At 38.0% G+C, this 18542-nt stretch overlaps 1 protein-coding gene and 1 long non-coding RNA gene across 3 annotated transcripts in view; one reads left to right on the plus strand and one right to left on the minus strand.

The window, feature by feature from the left end:
• POT1 (protection of telomeres 1) overlaps positions 1–18542 on the plus strand; it is a 629477-nt gene that overhangs the window by 158401 nt on the left and 452534 nt on the right. The window lies entirely within an intron of this gene.
• On the minus strand, positions 11547–17347 carry LOC310892474. 2 transcript variants are annotated; one of them, XR_014578169.1, is made up of 4 exons: positions 16034–17347; positions 15529–15700; positions 12349–12536; positions 11547–11738 (listed from the first exon to the last, which is right to left on the minus strand). It is a non-coding gene; the product is annotated as an uncharacterized lncRNA (long non-coding RNA). The 2 variants fall into 2 exon arrangements; XR_014578170.1 differs by having other exon boundaries at positions 11547–12536.

Below are 18542 nucleotides of genomic sequence, written 5' to 3' on the forward strand. Positions count from 1 at the left end.
ACTACTTCATATGTATTCTTGCAAACACATGAAGTGTTAGAATTCATCAAAATTAATTCTAAAATATCAAGCCCTGATTTTACAGGGAAGTGGGCCTTTTAGGAAAAGATCTCTCTCTGAATATGCTTGTCTTACACTGTTCTTGAAGCGTTGAACATCAAATACTTTTTGAGACAAAATAGGTGTGTGATAGGTGGACTGGTCCAGCATCTGTAGTTCTTGTAGATTTTGTATTCTTACATCATTGTTCTCTCTACATGCTATGAAAGAGATATTTATTTTATCTCCTTTTTATTGGAAAAACATATCAGCCCTCTGACCAGAGAAGTCTAAGAGGCGCAATGTTTGTTTATTCTTAGTGAAGAATTTCCTTAATGAGCTCTTTTTATCGTACATCTTCAACACTCCTATTGTATTTGTAAATGAAGTTACAACCTAGATGTCTGACTATAATTACATGCCATTAACATAGCAAATACAGTGCAAATGGATCAGTAAGTGCAGTTTGTTGCTGTAGACCAATTAAACAGGTCCCTGGTGGTTTTGTTGTTGTTGTTGTTGTTGTTGTCGTTTTTCATTTAACACTTAAGGAATAGGTAGTAGATTGATTCTGTCTGGCTTGCAGTAATGCCTTCTATTTTGCAGGGGAGGGAGCTATTCCCTACATATTTTAAGATGTGGATGTGTGAAAGCATTTAGTGTGCTAAAGAGAGCCACACAGCAAGTGCAGCTATGCGGGGTAGGCTAAGGATACTTATGAAATATATATTGTGTCTTTTTCTGCCTTCAAGAATAAAACAGAAAAATAGAGATGATAAGAACAGAGGAAATGCTCTTTCCTGCAGATTTTCAGCCTAACAGCATATTCCAACCACTCTCTTTGCCTCTACATCCCTACTTCATCTACTGAGACAGGAGTATTTAGCTGAGCCTTCCAGACTGTTTATAGATAACTTTGTCTGCATACATATGATAGTAGTAATGCCACAAACATCTTCTGCCAATACAAATGCAATGCAATGTAATTAATGAAATAAATGTAATTCTTCTACCAAATTGTCACTATTTGTTGGCATCTGGTAAAAGGTTTCTATCCCAGATTTTTGTCCTGTTAGGGGTTGATTCCCCACAGGAGACTGTACTAGGGACCCTTAAACTATGAGTTGGAAAGTCACAAAGTGGTGAAGAAGTTGTCTGTATTATTGGTAGTGTCTTCATCTGTAGGACCAGTAGCACATGACTCTTTGGTCAGGGCAGACAGCACATGCCTTCTGTGCAGGTCAGAAAGTGGGCAATGCACTGACTGTCTCCATCAGTCATCAAAGTGGGTTGAGCACTGACTGTCTCCATCAGTCTGTCCGCTTGTACTGTACCCAGAGAAGCAACATCTGAGTCAAAAAATGGCTTCCTCTTTTAATCATATGTAGACCCAAACTACCACTTAAAATGTGAGAAGTATGCATAAAAATAAATAAAAATGTAAATATTGATATTGACAGCTGAAATCATCTCTTCCCCCTTTCATTTAGTTTCCAATTCAAATTTCTGTGCAGCTTCTGTTTATGCTGCATAACAGTCAGCACTGCAAGCTGATGGGATTTCAATGCAGCCTAAAGCACACAGATGAAACATGTGGAAACATATTCACTACATTAACTAGCAACATGAGTCAATCATTTGCACTGTAAATTGAAAACCACAATAGGATAGATTGTATTGGCTGAACATTGTAAAAAGCACTGAACACCCGCTGGATGGGAGTCAAGGGAATGGAAAAATAAATTCTTAAATTTAGAGCACCCTTCACACCCTTGCTTTCCCTTCCCAAGATTGTGTTCATTAGTCTAACACTTTCATAGGGACTGATGATTCCCTCTCACCTGACTCTTCATACAAAAGGTCAAGCAAAAAATCAAGCATGACTGAGGTTTATAGAACCTCTGCAATTTCAAATCAGGAAAACATTGCTGAAATTGGCAGGACTAAAAGGTAACTTCCCCTGTTCTCTTTTTTTTTTTTTTTTTTTTTTTTTACTCTCTGTAATATTCATGTAATTTAAAAAATCTTGTCTTTTTTTTTTCTTTCTTTTTTTTTTTTTCCCTTACTTTCTGAAGGGAAGTGCCAGAAGTCCACCAATTTATCTCAACAAACCAATATGGACACAAAATAGATCAAAATAATTGTAATAAAGAAGACAAATCACTTTCATACCAACTGATGGTTGTTATAGAAAACAGAGAAGGAACAATTTTTACAGTGATTGTCATCATTTTGAATGGCATCTTCCTCTTCTTTATGTTTTTTTCTCTCTTGGGCAATTGTACTTATGGATGTTAATAGACCTTATTTCCGTTCAAATTCTTCTGCAAAAACCAGCTACAGTATAAATTGTCTGCAAAATCCTCTTTAAAGCTCAGTTTGTGTCTATAGCAAACACATTGATGTTGGAGAAAAACATGAGAATTGTGCTCATTGTTACACAGAGAGGATCTTCAGGCTAGAAAAATAGCTGTCCTTTGCTCTTGTCTAGGAACTTAATGTTATTAACCATTCTAAAACTATTTATTACTTATATACAAACATTTTTGATATAGCCTTGCATTTTAAGGGCTTTCCTGAGTTAAAAATAAGTAAATAATAATAATAATAATAAAGAGATTCATGTTCAATATTTGCATTTTAAAAGTGATATTTATGTGCCATTCTTGGCACAGTACACTTTCTTCGATATTGCAATAATTTACTTATTTTTATGACAAATACATTATAATAAACTTTTTTGCATTTTACTTTTTTGTTGTGATTTTTACTGACCGAGAAAAAAGGAGCTTCAGGAGCTTCAAAGCTATCCAATACGTATGTTTAGGCCCTTTTTTTTTGATCTTGATATGAAGTTCTGTTTATTCCTCCTGTCAGTCAAAGCAATATGATACATAATCATATGCATACATCAGTCTGGGGGTTCCAGAAGATGGACAAGTAATTAAATATGATGGCAAAAAAGCACCCTGTTGGCTAAACTTGAACAGATTGATTCTGATTTCACTCACAGTTATTTCCCTGAGTGAAAATAGGGAAAATAGCCTGGAGGCAATGAAAAATAGTATCAACAAGTGTCAGATCAAGTGTCTGATCAGTCAGATGCTTTTCTCATTTCTGATGTTTGTTGTTGTTTTGTTTGCTTGTTGTTGTTGTTTTCTGGCTTTTTGAAATGCCCATTTATAATGAAAAGGTACTGGACTGAGTTCAAGCCAAAACCAAATACCTTAATCTTTGAATGGAGCCCTTGAGACAGAATTGCAGCTCCACATTCTGGGGTGCAGCTTCTAAAGCATCTCATATGCTCTGTCACAAATAATTTTCCTTTTCCACCCACATAAAGATTCCTATTACAAATTATGCTCAAAAGGCACTTCATCTTCCTAAAGGATGGGTGGGCAGCAAGCTGCTCAACTTCTGCTCGGTTCCCAGCAGGCTTCTACAGCACAGGCTGCCCAGGATTATTTCTTAGTGATTGGGCAATGCAGAGAAGGCGTCTGTCCCTGTTTGCTTCCCAGGTGAGTCCTTGCCCTAGGATGAGGCATAGGCAGGAGTTAGGTGTCCGAGAGACTCTGGAGGGAACTGAATGAGGGTTGTTATTTCCTGGTGGAAGGTACGTGGCCCTAACCTGTTATGGAAAAGGTGAGTATCTAAGCTCTTAGTTCTGGAGCTGCTCTTTTCTCCCTTTGTTTTGTGCCTGTAGCTTCTACATTCCTGACTACAAGAAGGAAGAAAAAATCTGCACTGGGCTGAGGACAGTCATCTTCCTGGGCAAGCACCTTAGCTGTTAGAAGATAACAGGAAAATTGGCTGCTATGGATACAGTATCATCAAGTTCAATGGTTTTGGATCGGACATTTAATGCTTTACTACCTGTCAACTTCAGAGCTACTACAATCTCTTGTCCCTTCAGTAATTATCTATCTTTGCTTCTTCAGTTCTTCTGCCATCTATTATGCCCTCTCCAGCATTCACACTGCATGCTTCTCACTAATCTCTCATACTTCTTGTTGCATTCTCTGTTAGTTACAGCTGTGAATTGCTAAACTGCAGCATATTTGAATAGTTCACTAGATATCTTATTGTTAAATACTGAGTTGCAGCTCATCAGTTTAATTTTTATGCTGCTACAGCAGGATTGCTGAGTGTTCAATGTAATAACAGTAACATCCTTAGAGGATATTCAGAGATGGTTATTCCTAATGGTACTCCAACTTCATCAATCTCACAATGAGGTTAGTATATTTTTTTTAGAACTGCCAAAGTATCTCATGAAACATCATTTCTCTTTTTAAAGTACATCTCAGCAGAAATGGCTAAAAACTTTCACTCTTATTCTGACTAAGCTGTTGGGGGATTTATAAAACCCTTGTGAATTAATTGCAATGATCCCAGGGAAAGAGAAGAATGCGTTGCCCCCCTTTCCCATTTTAATAATAATTTTACATCAGGCTTTAGTTTTACTATTTTTTTTTTCAGCCCTGCCTAATCATATCAGGTAAAAAATTTAGCAGAATGATCAGCAAGTGGGAGCATCTTCCAATAGCATTTGAACATCCTTGGTTGCTTGTTAAGAAAGTGATCATACCTCCTTCCAACTTATTGTAGCCTCAGAAAAAAATGCATGTAAGGTAGAAAGAATTTTCTGCAGGCACATTATCTTGCCTCAGGACTGCTCTCCTTACTTTGTCTTTATCTCCAAGCCACCCAGCACAGGTTCCTTTGACTTATTAATATAAAACAAGAATCCTGTGTTTTTTGAGGTTGCTCCCACACAGGCTGGGGATCTTTGCTGAAGCATTTTAGAAATGAGCTACACAAGTGTCTAGTGGACACAACAAATATTTATCTCACCTCATTGCTGGAGAATGAATTAGAGGTTTTCTGAAGGTCTTTCTCCAGCCCTCTGCTCTAGAGAAGATGCTACACTGGTATCCCAACGTGGCAGCTTAGGACAAGACTTTTTTGTCTGCTCTTTCCTTACATCATCTATATGTTAAGATATCAGAAATAGCAATACTTTATTAAAAAGGGCACTCCTACACTTCTTGTGATTATATACAGCAGGGAAAAACAGCAAGAAAAACTAGGAACTTGGTGTCTCAGTTATACAGAGCTATGTACCAGAACCCATGAGTGACACAAAATGTTCCAGTTGCAGAAATATGATTGACATATTTCTACAGGGGCAATGCAGCATTCATATTTGTGTGTGTGTATGTGTGTATTTGTGTGTGGTCATCATTGTCCTTAAAAATAAAACACTAGAGCACATGTTAATGAAATGACATTACCATTCCTCAAAGTCCTGCCACACTGAGCTGGGTCATCCAACTTGACAATGACTCTGTAGGATAAAAAATTACTGCAGACCACAAAGAGTTGGTACCAAGATGCACCACCAAATATATTTTTAGAAATTTGTTGTCAAGCAGAAGTATTTTGAAGAGTGTGAATTCAAATTTAATCAGTAATATCGTCAGCTGAAACACTTTGTGAAGTGAAGGTACAGTGTATTTGCCCCCTGGCTCTTTTGTGAATATACAATTAGCATAATAGTGAGCATTCTCACATTAATAGGCACCAATAATTTTCTCAGTTGTTGTCTGCTTGCTCGGATAATCTACCAAGCTATTAGTCTATGTCAGTCTGATATAAAAGGCATTCTAGAACATGTGGATGGAAATATATCAAAAAGAGGTGCTCAGACACAATAATGAATTAGATTGATAAGGTGGTCACTCATTTAACAGGCTAGTGTCTGAAATAACAGCAGGTCCCCTGGTATTTTATCCAACAAATCACCCCATGGAGGGGCTGCAGTAGATGTTAGCACTCGGATTTTTAACCAGCTCTCACTGCTGCCAAGGTCCTGCTGTTTCTCCTTCGTGCTGACATACCCCTCTCTTTCTCCCTGTGAATACCAATCAGAGAGACAGAAGAAAAAGATCTTTAGCAATGTATATTGACAAGATGGGAGGGCATTTTGCTTAGAAGGGGCAAGATCTCACATTTCAATGGCTCACAAGCCATTTTGGTGTGTATTTGCTGTATGCAGCAGGCATGGGGGCAGAGAGCTGCTAGTCCTTTGGGGGAAGCCGCTAATCGAGCCTTCACAGCCCTGCCCTAAATTAGATGATGGATATTTTTTGCTCTTTCTACCAGCAGACATACAGTGTAATTTCCCAACAGGGTACATCAGGGACAGGTTGCCCAAGACAGCATGTCTGTGTCTGGGTGCATGTCTGTGTGCACAAGGGGAGGACTCCAAACGCAGCCCTGCCGGGAGGAGCCCGCAGTGCCTCAAGGTCCTGCCCTAACACCAGCAAGAGAGAAGAGCCCAGGCTGCCTTTGCAGTACACGCATGGCTCTAATGACAGTGGTCCCTCAGCACTGCTGTAGTCCTTCAGGTTTAACTGGTACTCTGAGACAGCTCTTCCTGGGTCCAGGGGGGTTGCTGCTCGTGGCCCAAAAGGTCTCAGGGCAAGAGCTCTTCCTGCTCCTCTCGCCCCTGCTGTGCAGTAGGAACCTGGGCCAGGCTTTTGCCAATGATACACTGATAGTTCCAACTCGGGGGGTCAGAACTAGGTGATCTTTAAGGTCCCTTCCAACCTAAACCGTCCTATGACGCTATGATAAGTAATGCAAAATAAAAGGACATTCACCTCTGGAATACTTCTGTGTTTGTGCAGGGCTGAAAATGATATTTCTGGCTGAAATATTTCTAAATGCAGCATATTTTGTGTGAACCTTTCTAACATAAATGCTTGAGCCTTTTTTGTGTAATTCATAGAGCTGACTAGAGAAAGAGGATACAGCGTCACCACATAGGTACAAGGATGGGTTAAGGCTTAGGAGCTCCTCTTTGTCCCTTGTAGCTTGGTATAAGTTTTGCATAGGACTGCAGCAGATCTTTTTTTTTTTTCTTTTTTTTTTTTTTCTATTTTTACTTCTCCTCTATGCCTGGTGTCCCATCTCCCTTTTAACATGTGGCTGGGGACTGAGAAGTGAAAACCAGGCCCCACTTCTTTGCCATCATCGGATGATTTCCTTGTCTGTGAGAGGCAAGTGATGAATTACACCACCATACCTTCCTCCTGAACATATTGCCATTCAGCATAGGTGTGTGCACCTCTCCACTTCACTTTGCATTTGAGCTGCACCATACTGTGCATGTTGTAATGATTTTTCTTCTTAACTGCGACAGGTGGCTTTTGTTCAAGCCTGTCACCTGCACTGCTCAGAACTCTCTCTCAAGCTCCCTTGGGGCTTCTGTTCTGCATGCTCTGTCTCACAGGGAGTCTGGAAAGCTGAAGAAAAATCAGTTGAACAGGTTTTGATTTAAGCAAGTCTGAAAACTTATGATCCCAGCAATTCCTGATCAGAAATCTCACAAATAGAAATATTTTGTGAGTGCTATAAATTGGCCCCATATCCGAAGTGGTACCTCTTTTAGAAAGGTCAGGATTCCTCTTCAGAGCTCCAGAAATGGCATACCATAAGAAATGGACTGTTGGAACATATGGCTGGGTAAACCCATGGATGGTTAGTCATCATTTAGGTAGGTAGTTATTTTTGGAAGTGCACATTTGGGTGTGGACCCAATTCGGAAAGAATCTTTTCAAATCTATAAGTTTGAGTGTTTAAGAAATGCAGAAGGTTGATGCCAAAATAAACCAGGTTAGTTTTACTCCCTGCTCTGTAAATACATTAAGCAGCTCAATGATTCACAGGCTGTAGGTGGTTAAGAGTGAGAAAGTAGCCTTCATTCAGATACTTTCTGAGCGTGTGACCTATACATTCTCTGAATACTATCCACAATATTTCTGAGACCAAAATACTCAGAGTGGGGAAGGTGAATTCCACTGACAGACCCTTGACTGGAGATAATAATGCTCCTGGCACAGTTCTCTGGCTTTGAAGCAGTAGTAGAAAGCCATTATCCTCCATAACGCTTTCCAGTTAAAAGGGGGTTTGAGGGCAACATTATGAACGGCAAAGGGCTGCTGAGATTCAGGATTTCTGAGCTCTGCTCCAGATCCTAGGAGCCTCTGCCCAGCCTCTTCCCAGTCTTCCTCCATCCCATCCATGTTTTCTACATACCCTCTTTTCTCTGTCAGATCCCAGTCTTCCGCCCCATGTCCCCCTTCTCCAGACTCATGAGTTGTCATTTTCTCAGCCTTATCCTCATTCCTGTCCCCTTCCACTCAGTTCCCCCACTTCTAGGTGCTTTTCCTGCAAAAGTCCTGCACTCCAAACTTTTCTGATGCTGTTCTCTCAGGTTCAATGCACAAACACTGGTGTTGGCACATGTATGGCTTGGTCAGAGTGCTGGAGCATCTGCAGTGAAAATAAGATGTGCACCAGGCATCTTACAGAGATAAAACACAGCTTGAGTGGAATAGCATTTTGGGGAAACAAGAGAAAGGGACCTCCTCTTTCTCTGCCTTTCTTCGATGTGTTTCAAGCTTTTGCTTGAAAGCTTCCAAAGGAAACAGGTGTCAGCACTTCATAATGATTAAAACAATAGATTGTTTACTTACTCTACCTAGAAATTTTCTAAGAAAACAGCCTAAAAAATCAGCCTGAATCTGAATCCCAGTTGGCCAATTTCTAGGAACATGAAAACCTCAAATGAAAGTTAAGGGCAGCATTAATTACAGATGACATTACCTGCGTTGTCCCTAGAAAAGTTTAATATTGCTTTGATTTGGCTGGAATTTTAAAAATAAATAATATTTCTAACTAATAATATTTCATTTTAGTAACCAGAGGAAATTGCTGGTGTTTCCAAAGCTGTTCTCCAGTGGCCTAACTCACTGTTTGTTATGTGCAGTTTAGTAATGCACAAAGGCCCAAATAGCATTGGAACATCAAGTGTTTGACACTTTATAGGTGTTCTGCTGAAGCCTACTAACAACCCAAAGAGCCTAGAAATATCAAGCCAATTAGAAGACCATTAACAGTGATTTATCAGTAAGGGGTACTGAAGACTGGCCAGTAGAAGAGTTTGCTTAAGGGCACACTAAAATGTTTTCTCAGAACAAGTTACTGAGCTTGTATCTCCCAAGGCCTTACCCACAAGATCATCCTTTTCTAGCTGTCTAAAAAACGGGGGCGGATAACTGGCTTTTCTGGGTAATTATGTGTCAGGGTAAAAGAATCTGAAATGTGGCACCTTTCAAGGCTCTCTCTCTTTGCTACTTCTCATGCTTAAAATACAAAATCTCTTAGTGAGATCATTACTGTACAGAGGATGGAAAATCATCATTATGCTGATGAAGCAGGATGTATTCTTCTGGCCTTGTAGATGCAGGGCTTGCTCTATGGGAAATTTTGAAAGATACTGCTAACTGAATGAATCAGCAGTTATTCATCCCCAAAACGTGAGCAGACCCATGCTCTTGGCAGAAGTCATCTACCTTGAAAGGATACTCAAAAATCCTAGCCTATCACCATGCTGCATATGCTAACAGAGCCTGTTTTATTATTTTTATTCAGTTGAATTATTCTAAGACCCCATCACAGGACTCTTCATAGGGCAGTTGACGTCATTGCAGCTGTACATTATCTCAATGTGATGGGCTGTTGTGACACATTATGTCCAGACAGCATTTTTATTTATTTATTTATTTATTGCATCAGCTGCTGCTTATTATTTCTAAATCTTCCACCAGGCTTTACTTTGGCTATATTTAAGAACTACTTGCTGTGCTCTAAACTGGTGTGCCTCTGTGCTCATACACCACCCACTGTTCAAAGTTTCTACCATTGAATATGAAGTCAGCTGGAGAGCTTAATACTGTTATGACAGTCTTCCAGAATAAAATTCCTTCTCCATCACATCTGTTCCCATTTATCCATTTCTGGAGTTATGAATTTAGAGGGAAAATATGACTCTACTTTCTTGATTTTAATGGTAATATACAACACAAAATAAAGTGTGATAAATATACTTTAGCAGATGTATGGCTTAGCATGTGTTTGTGTAGAACAGTATATGTGCATACATGTATTTACAACATACATTATTACACAAATAAAATGAATATTAATTTGGACTATGCAATCTGTAAAAGAGAAAATCCATAACTAGATTTCAGGATGTTAGTGTTATGCATTTTTATATTCCCATAATATTTTTATAACCACACTATGAAATACTCCGTAACATTTCTATTTGCTCTTCTATGTGCACAATTACATTCCAAATGCTGTTTAATATCATACTTTCTTCTACTATACAGCTGTCCCAGAATATGTAAATATTTTATTATAAAATGCACATACTGTCACTTGTGCCCCGGAGGGTATCCCCTAATTTATAAGTGCTTAATGAAGATGTTTAGATTTTACTTTATATTATTTATTTTTGATAGCTTAGCAGGAAAGCTAGTGTGCAGGAAATAATCCTGATGGATTTGCTGTGACAGATCTGGTGTTTTATAAAATTTTCTACCCCAAAGATATCCATTCTCCTGCAGCGAAGGCTCGTGGGAAACTCAGATCACTGCCGTTAACAACCATACATTGGTAATGTTACTGTACGCAGATGTTGGAGACCCATTTTAGCTCAAAATTTGTACAGCAAACATAAAGAAAGCATAGGGTTTTTGGATGGACTCAGAGTAGCTGCTGTGCATTACATCCCCACACAGACATCTGCAATATTTATATTCTTCCTTCCATTTTGCCAGCCTCCCTTCACAGCTGCTCTGTTACTGCCTTGCATTTTTCAGGGAATATTGCCACCAAGAGTACTCCAGGGCCCTCCAAAGAGAACCCCTCTCCCCCACACATGGCCTAAGAGTCTCACATCTGTCTGTCTGAAGTCATTAATCCAAAGCCTTCAATGAAGGCAGGCTCCTCCTGCTAACAAGCTGGCAGTTTGGGTTGTGCTCTGCTTCCTGGCTCCAGCTAAAGCCTTCCCTGCCAGTGGTTAAGAAAGAGCAACTCCTTCTTTTAAGCAATGCTCAAGTGGGTGGCTTGAGCTAACCTATGAGGCTGTATCGGAAAAAAAAAAAAAAAGAAAAAAAAGCGTCAGAATCCTCACAAACACAAATGCACAGCCCTTGCCAGTCTAAAATATTCATTAAATATATTTTTTAAGTTCTTCACATAAACCACTCCTGATGTCCATTACTTTTTTAATGTCAGAGGGGACAAGACAGAAATCTTCACTCACAGTAAAGTACAAGTCAGCCAGGCTGAAGATATATGATGCAAGTATGCACATGCATATGTGTTTGACTCTGCAGCAAGCTAGTTCTCCTTTGCCTTTTTTTTTGCCAGCACCCAGATGAAATACAGTTTGACAGTGGCTGCTAAGAGCAAAAAATGAGCATATCAACAGATAATGTTTGTTTCATAAATTAAACTAAAATAATTCTTAACTTACACCCTGCAAGGAAAACTAGAGAAAAATATAAATGCTATTAGCTTTCTTTTGAATCATAGTTTTATATATATATAATATATATATATAAATATATATATATAAGGGATTTTAGATTATTTGATGGATTTTGGCTTATCATTTTAAGGCAATTTTAAACACTTCTTCCAGCCGCTTCTTCTTCCAGCCAGAGGAATAGGTTCTTCATGCTCCAATGGAATTAAGTTCTTTGGGATGTCAGTAATGCATTTCTAATGCTCTTTATAGCCACCAAACCAGATCTTTGTCCTTGTTTTCCTGGTCCCTTTATACCATGAAGTATATATTAAAAAGCAGATAAAACAAGAGAAGTGAGATTTTCTTGATTTAAGAAAATTGTTGATTGCCAAACACTATTTGGGATGGCTCTGTGACACCCCCCAGGAGGAAAGAGGGCTGCAGATACTGGTACACAGCACACTTGTGTGAGCATCCCTGAATCAAAAAGCAGTGTTTAGAAGCTCTAGAATCAAAGTAGTTAAAAGGCAGATTGCTTTTACTCCATCCCTGTGTCTTTGGCTTAATTAGCATAGAACAGCTACAGTCAAAAATTTGGCCCATTTTACTGGTCGTTCACTCAAGTGAAGATATTTCTGGTATGGAGGATGACAGCACTCTCAATGTGAAGATATCCTGTCTTGTAAAAAAGCATCCTGCAATCTATTAATGGGCACAGGTAACAGGTGCCTTCTGATTATACTTCATTTGACAGAGATGGTGTGTGCTTAAAGTAGGGTATTCACTGACAATTTTAAGGGAAGAATATATTAGCCCATGCAGCGGGCTGAGGTTTCCACCTAAGCAGAAATAGTGCTGATGCTATTTAGGTAGAAAAAAGCACAGCTTAATATAACATGAGCACAAGTAGCATTTACCAATGCTCTCAGAAGCCTTGTGTGGTCCAGGACATCTGTGATTCATAAGACCAGTGGCAGAAGAGCTGGCGTCCCTGACAGCCTCTTCTCCTCAATGACCTTCTGACATTACAGGTGGCTTTATACTATGTCCTCATTAACAGATGCTGGCAAATTGGAACAATGCTATAGAAGGCAAGAATTTCAGCCTGTAAAACAAATACAGAAAATTATGCAAATATAGAAAATCAAGCTACATCTAAAAGAGGTAATAGTCCCTCATAAGGGAAAAACATGAAAATTCACTAAAAATAACATTCCAGCTGCTGAGATGCACTTAGTAGATCTGTAGTAGTAATTGTAAACCTTCAGACGATATCAATTTACAATGGGATATAAAAGCAGGAGAGTAAGGAAGAAAAAAAAAAAAAGAGAAAAATGAAAAGAATAGAAAAGAGGACCCCAAACTAAAAAAAATATGAGATTTGACAACTAAGGGCCTGATCCAAATTCATTGCAGTGATTAAGAATAATCTCTCTGACTTTAACAGACTTTGGATCTGTGCATAACTTTGAAAAAAGATGACACAAAAGGGAGAATGCGTATGAAATCTATCATAGAGTTTTAAATAACTCTTCTCCCCAAGGCAAAGTATTTACTTATAAAGAAGAAAGTAAGCAAAATATACAGAGTATGCTGGTATTCAGGAAAAGAAGAACTGGAGAAGAGAATTCGTATGAGCAAGAGCAAAGCATAAAATCTTGTGTTGAACCCGGATCTATAAATATTCCCAAAGAGTCATTCCCAAAGAATCATTCATTGGGAATACTTTTTGTCATTCAAAGTCAAATGTTTTTGGTGATGGAAAGTAAATACATTCTTACACATTTTGTTAGAGCATCGCCAAAGTGCTCAGTGGCTTTCAGGACAAAGCCAGGAAGTTAATGATACCCAAGAGAATTGTTAAAACGTATAAAATAAATGCAAACATAGTCTGAAAGTAGGGCTAATTTGATAGGAGTGAGGCAAGGAAAAATCGTGATTCCCAGATACATGTACTTATTATTTGTCCTTACTGAAAGCAGAAGTTTTGATAGAAAATCAGTAATAAAAAATATGCTGTAAGTAGCACAGAAGTAAGGAAAACAGTAACATCTTGCCAAATAGCCTAGGTTAAAGGCACCCCTGAGTACACACTGAAAATACTAAGCCCTTGAAAATTATTTCTAAAAAGTTACATAGCATAGCAAGTATAGCCTCAAACATCAATAAAGGAAAGAAGAGTGGTTTATTAAACAAGAGTCTAATTTCAAGTATATTCTGTTATGCGAAAGAACAGAACAAGTGCTTAGGGGAAAAAGAAAAATAAAGAAAACAAAACAAAACAAAACTTCACTAAACATTCAAAGGATAATAGAACAATAAGCAATAAGCAGCATGGGTTCATAAGGAACATGTTGTGCCAAGGAAACGTGATTGCTTTTTTGATAGAACTGCAGAAATCCTGGATGAAAGATACACAGCATGATTTTAATAAAGGATTTAATACAGTGTCTCACTAAATCTCCCAAAATGAATTAAAATTGCTTTGGACATAAGCACTGTCATGTAAATTGAAAACAGGTTGAAGGATCACAAACACAGGCTGATGAGAAAGGGCGGTGGATTGCACTAAATTGTGGGGAGATAGGCAGTGGGTCTCCTGCAAGGTATAAAGTTGTTTCTTGTTCTAATGACTTCATTAAAAAGCTGGAAGGAAAGGTAAATAACGTGTAAATGATCTGTGCAGATGAAACTACAGTTGGAGCAACTCTAAACTGGCAAAAAAAAAAAAATTCTAAAAACCACAGGCAGAAAATAACAAACTGAGGTCTAAAAAAAAAAAAAAAAAAAAAAAAAAGAGAGAGAGAGAGAGAAAGAAAAAACCCTAAAAAGACAGCATCAAGCTACTGCATTAGTGACAAGGACAGCCCACAACAGAAAGCCAAATATCTTGCATAGGCAAAACAGTCACCTAAACTCACCTTTAGGAAAGAAAGACAGCATACATATGAGGGTTTGGAGTGCACTTTGTTAGACACAAAACCTAATGTATGCTTGGGCTGCATATTAAGTAGCCTTATGTGCAACAGGAAGGAAGAAAACCCTCAATGCATGGAGCAAACATAATGTTTAAAGTGTTTACAGTCAAATACATTTTAGCATTTCAAACTTGAGAAAAAGCTCAAGGGCCACAAAGGAGGGAGAGAAGAAGACCACAGCACTGGAAGATAACAACAGATTGTCTCCTCCATGCTCTCCAGGGGTGAGGTTGCTTCTACACCATCTCTGTAAGTCCTCCTGCTCCATTTTATTCCTTAAACTGTCTTTCTTTTCCTCTTATTCTCTCCAGAGAATTCCTTCTTCCTCACTGATGATGATTTTTTATTTTTTTTATTTTTTTTTTCCGGAGCCTCCTTGACTCCTGTACCTCTTCCCCTCACTTTCTTCATTTCTCTTTATAGCTGCACTGGCTGTTCAAAGCCAGCACATTGATGTAATTCAACTGCCTCTGCCACCCTGAGACATATATACTCCTTGACCCCACCACCAACTGCCCCACTCACACTGCCTATCATGCCTCCTTTTCTCTTATTCCAACCTGCATTCACACTGTACAGTTCTTTACCCATTCTCTCTCTCTCTTCTCACTCTCTTGCTAATTAGCTAATGTAATCACTGCTACATCAGAACCATCAGAAGAATGGTCTCTATGTGAAATGCACTGAAGACAATAAAAAAAAATGAGAACTAAATGAAGAAAATGATTTCACATGCTTGATAACAACGTGTCATCTCTTCTTTACTACACATAGCTAATGAAAGAGATAACCACGGCTACCACCATCTGGGCTGGAACGCACATGGTGGTGGAAGAAGCACTGGGCCACCTGGGCCATCCCAAGGACAGCAGTGCTTCCAAAACCTTTTGGGCCTATGAACTACTCCTTCCTTGGACTTTCCAGTTTGACTGGAAATGGTGGAGCTTTCATTCTTCCATTGGGTTTCCCAGACCAGCTCTGAAACATTTATTATGACTTCACATCTCTTTTTTTTAATTTATGGAGCACAGCTTAGAAGTTCACACAGTTCATGACTTTTAATTTCCTTTGAACTTCACGTTTATATTAAATAATAAACCAATGCAAATAGTGACTAACCTAACTGATGATTATCTGTATCACAAGGGCAGAGTGACTTGAAGACATGAATGCCAGGTTGTGGTTTTGAGGGCTTATGATTCAAATCCAAATGAGTTGAAATATTCAGACTTGGAGACCAAGAATGTGAGGAGAACCGTGGCCATTTTTCTGCATGAGGAAAGTAAAAAGACTGGAAAGAATAGGAAAATTCATTTTATATAAAGCAACTAGCAAAACAAGCAAAAACTTCTATGAATTCTCTAGAATACGATAAAAGAATTTCAGTATGGTGGATATTGTAGAAAATCTGCTATATTGAAAGCTGACACCAGCTGCTATTAAAAAATAATAATAAATCCATAAGGGTTCAACCTGTACTCATAAGACTTTTATCACCTCTCTACATCATTTGTCAATTGCAGAACAAAAATCTTGAATAAACTCTAAAAAAGGAAAGTTTTTGTTCCGAAAAGAATTTGAATTTCATAGCTAGGCAAAGAAAAAAAAAGTCTTCACATCTCACCTCTAGTACTGTAGATTACTGATCTTTTATCTGTTTGAATACTTCCTGCACAGAAACTTGTGAAGATGATCACAGGTGAAAGGCATGATGCTAAACATGAGAGCCTGAAACAGAATGATTAGATGCGGATGGACACGACTCATGGTTTCACCCTCATGGTCTATCAAGGATATTCACCACTATTAGATACTCTTTTCCCCTGACTTCAGATTATATAAATATAACCTGTTCTCCAAGTAATTCACCTTTAAAATATTATTGACTTCACCTGTCTCCAACAATGAATGTTGTTAGATATTCTGTATATCGTTCTGTCATTTGAATAAAATAGGACTGAAAATCAGTAATTCAAGTACCAATCACACTTTAGTTTTCCATGTAATATAGATCACTTTTCTTTTTATTGCTAACAATTGCTAACAATAACAGAAAAGTTGCTGGTAATCATGTCTTAAAACAAGAATAACCTTAAAAATAAATCTATTTGTACTATGTGATATGAGCATCTGATGCTTAACTTTTAAAACAAAATTCAAACTTCAGAGGAAGAGAAAGGCTAAAAGGAAGAGTATTATAATTTAAAATGAGGAACTAGAAAGAAATAGCAATCTATACCCAAGAGTCATCAAAAGTTTTCCTAAAGGACCTCAGTAAATACAGAATCACACCAGTAATTACAAGAAATACCCAATATTATCTTTAAACTTTAAATTCCTTTTTGAATTTCAACTTTAAAGTTTTCAACATTTATTCACTATCACTGAGTCTGGTTCGGCCATATAAGCAACTGAGTTCAACGACAAAAGCCTTTCATTGATTAGGGGATTTTGGTCTGTCTGAAAAAAAGTCCCAATGATACTGGATCACAGAAATAAATTATCTCTGAATACTGATGTTTCTGACAAAGTGATACACATCAAAACCCAGTGAGATGTAAGAGGACAGTGTCAACAGATCAATTTATCAAAAGCAAGGAGGAAGGAGAGTGTAGTGTAAGGCGTCTGAGCATATTGCAGTTTAAAATGAAAGAACTATTTTTGGTAATTTGCTCTTTGCCTTCTTCATTGATAAACTGTTGAACATGAACCCTGAGGAGGGCTAGAAAGGGCAACACTAATCCCTTCTTACTGCAGCTCAGTAACATATTCAGGCAAGGAGTATCACTCATTTTGTTAATGAGTATTGGAAGTGTCAAAAAAAAAAAAAACCAGCACCCCACACTGCAAGCATTGAAAGCATATTGATTTCTTTATCATAGTTGAAATGTTGTAGAACACCAACAGAGAAGAATGAATGCTTGGAAACCTTTCCAATTCCTTTTTTTTTTTTTTTTTTTTTAATGTAGGAACACGTTTATCAGATTTCTTATTATAGCTTTTGGCTGCAAAAACATCTCCAAATTTTAGTTTTAGTTCCCTCATCTAGCAGTGAAAAAATATTGTTGTTGTTTTTTAATATAAATATAATTGTCTGCTTGTGGTTCATGAGACTATTTCTAGGCTGATGCATGAATTGGTAGAAAGATTGTCAAAACATGTATAACTCCTTCAGAAGAAGAGCACACTACGAGTCGTGAAAGCCTGACTGAACTGGAGGCAGCACCACAATATGACAGAGCACGAGCTTTATCCTAAAGGAATATCTTATCATAAGAAATAACTAACTGATTTGAAAGACACAGGACATATGCAAAACAAACAAACAAACAAAAATACAAGCAAACAAACTGGAAATTATAGAGATTGCAGCAATTTTTTAGTTAAATATTTGAGATCAAAGAAACTGGGAAAGCCAAACCTTCATACGCTAACTTTCAGCATCTTACAGGGCAGCAATAATAAGCAGGGGATTATCATAACAGCAAAGTAATTCTTCTTAAAGCCATCAAAAGAGGGCCTTTCTAGACTGGCAGAATTAAGTAATTATGGTAAGGTGCAGAGACAGTGTGTCAATCTTAACTCTACACAAAACTATGCCTCGATGAGATAAGAAACCTCTAGGGAATATCATTCCTCTGACTCCCTTTTATGTAAATGTTTTAACAAGACAAAAGCCCAGAAGAACACTTCCATCACTCCTATACAAATACGACAAGATCCTCCATTTCAGGCAGGGTTATATGGCTACAGGCTACAAAACCCAAATCTTTTTTTGCATGTGCTGTTCTTTGTAACAACCCAAATATTAATGAAGTAAGAGAAATGTGACAAAATAGTAAGCAGAGAACAATAATTTATGAGGCCTTTTTTGTGTTCAGAAATCAATTTCTCTTATAAGGCAGATAGAATGCTGACACTGGAAAACCTATGCAGGACTCAGTTCTTATCTCACCATTAAAGGATCAGTGACGTAAACCAAACACTGCTTAACCTTCTTCTTCAGGATCCATATTTCTTCCAGGAGTATGCAGAAGGGCAATATGTCTGCTAACTGCTGTCTGCTCCTTCCATATAAAAGCCAGAAGCAATATTCCTCAGTATCCTTTAAGAACAAGCAGTGAATTTATCAT

Source organism: Anser anser, assembly GCF_964211835.1.
Source record: "Anser anser genome assembly, chromosome: 1".
Taxonomy (NCBI): Eukaryota; Metazoa; Chordata; class Aves; order Anseriformes; family Anatidae; genus Anser; species Anser anser.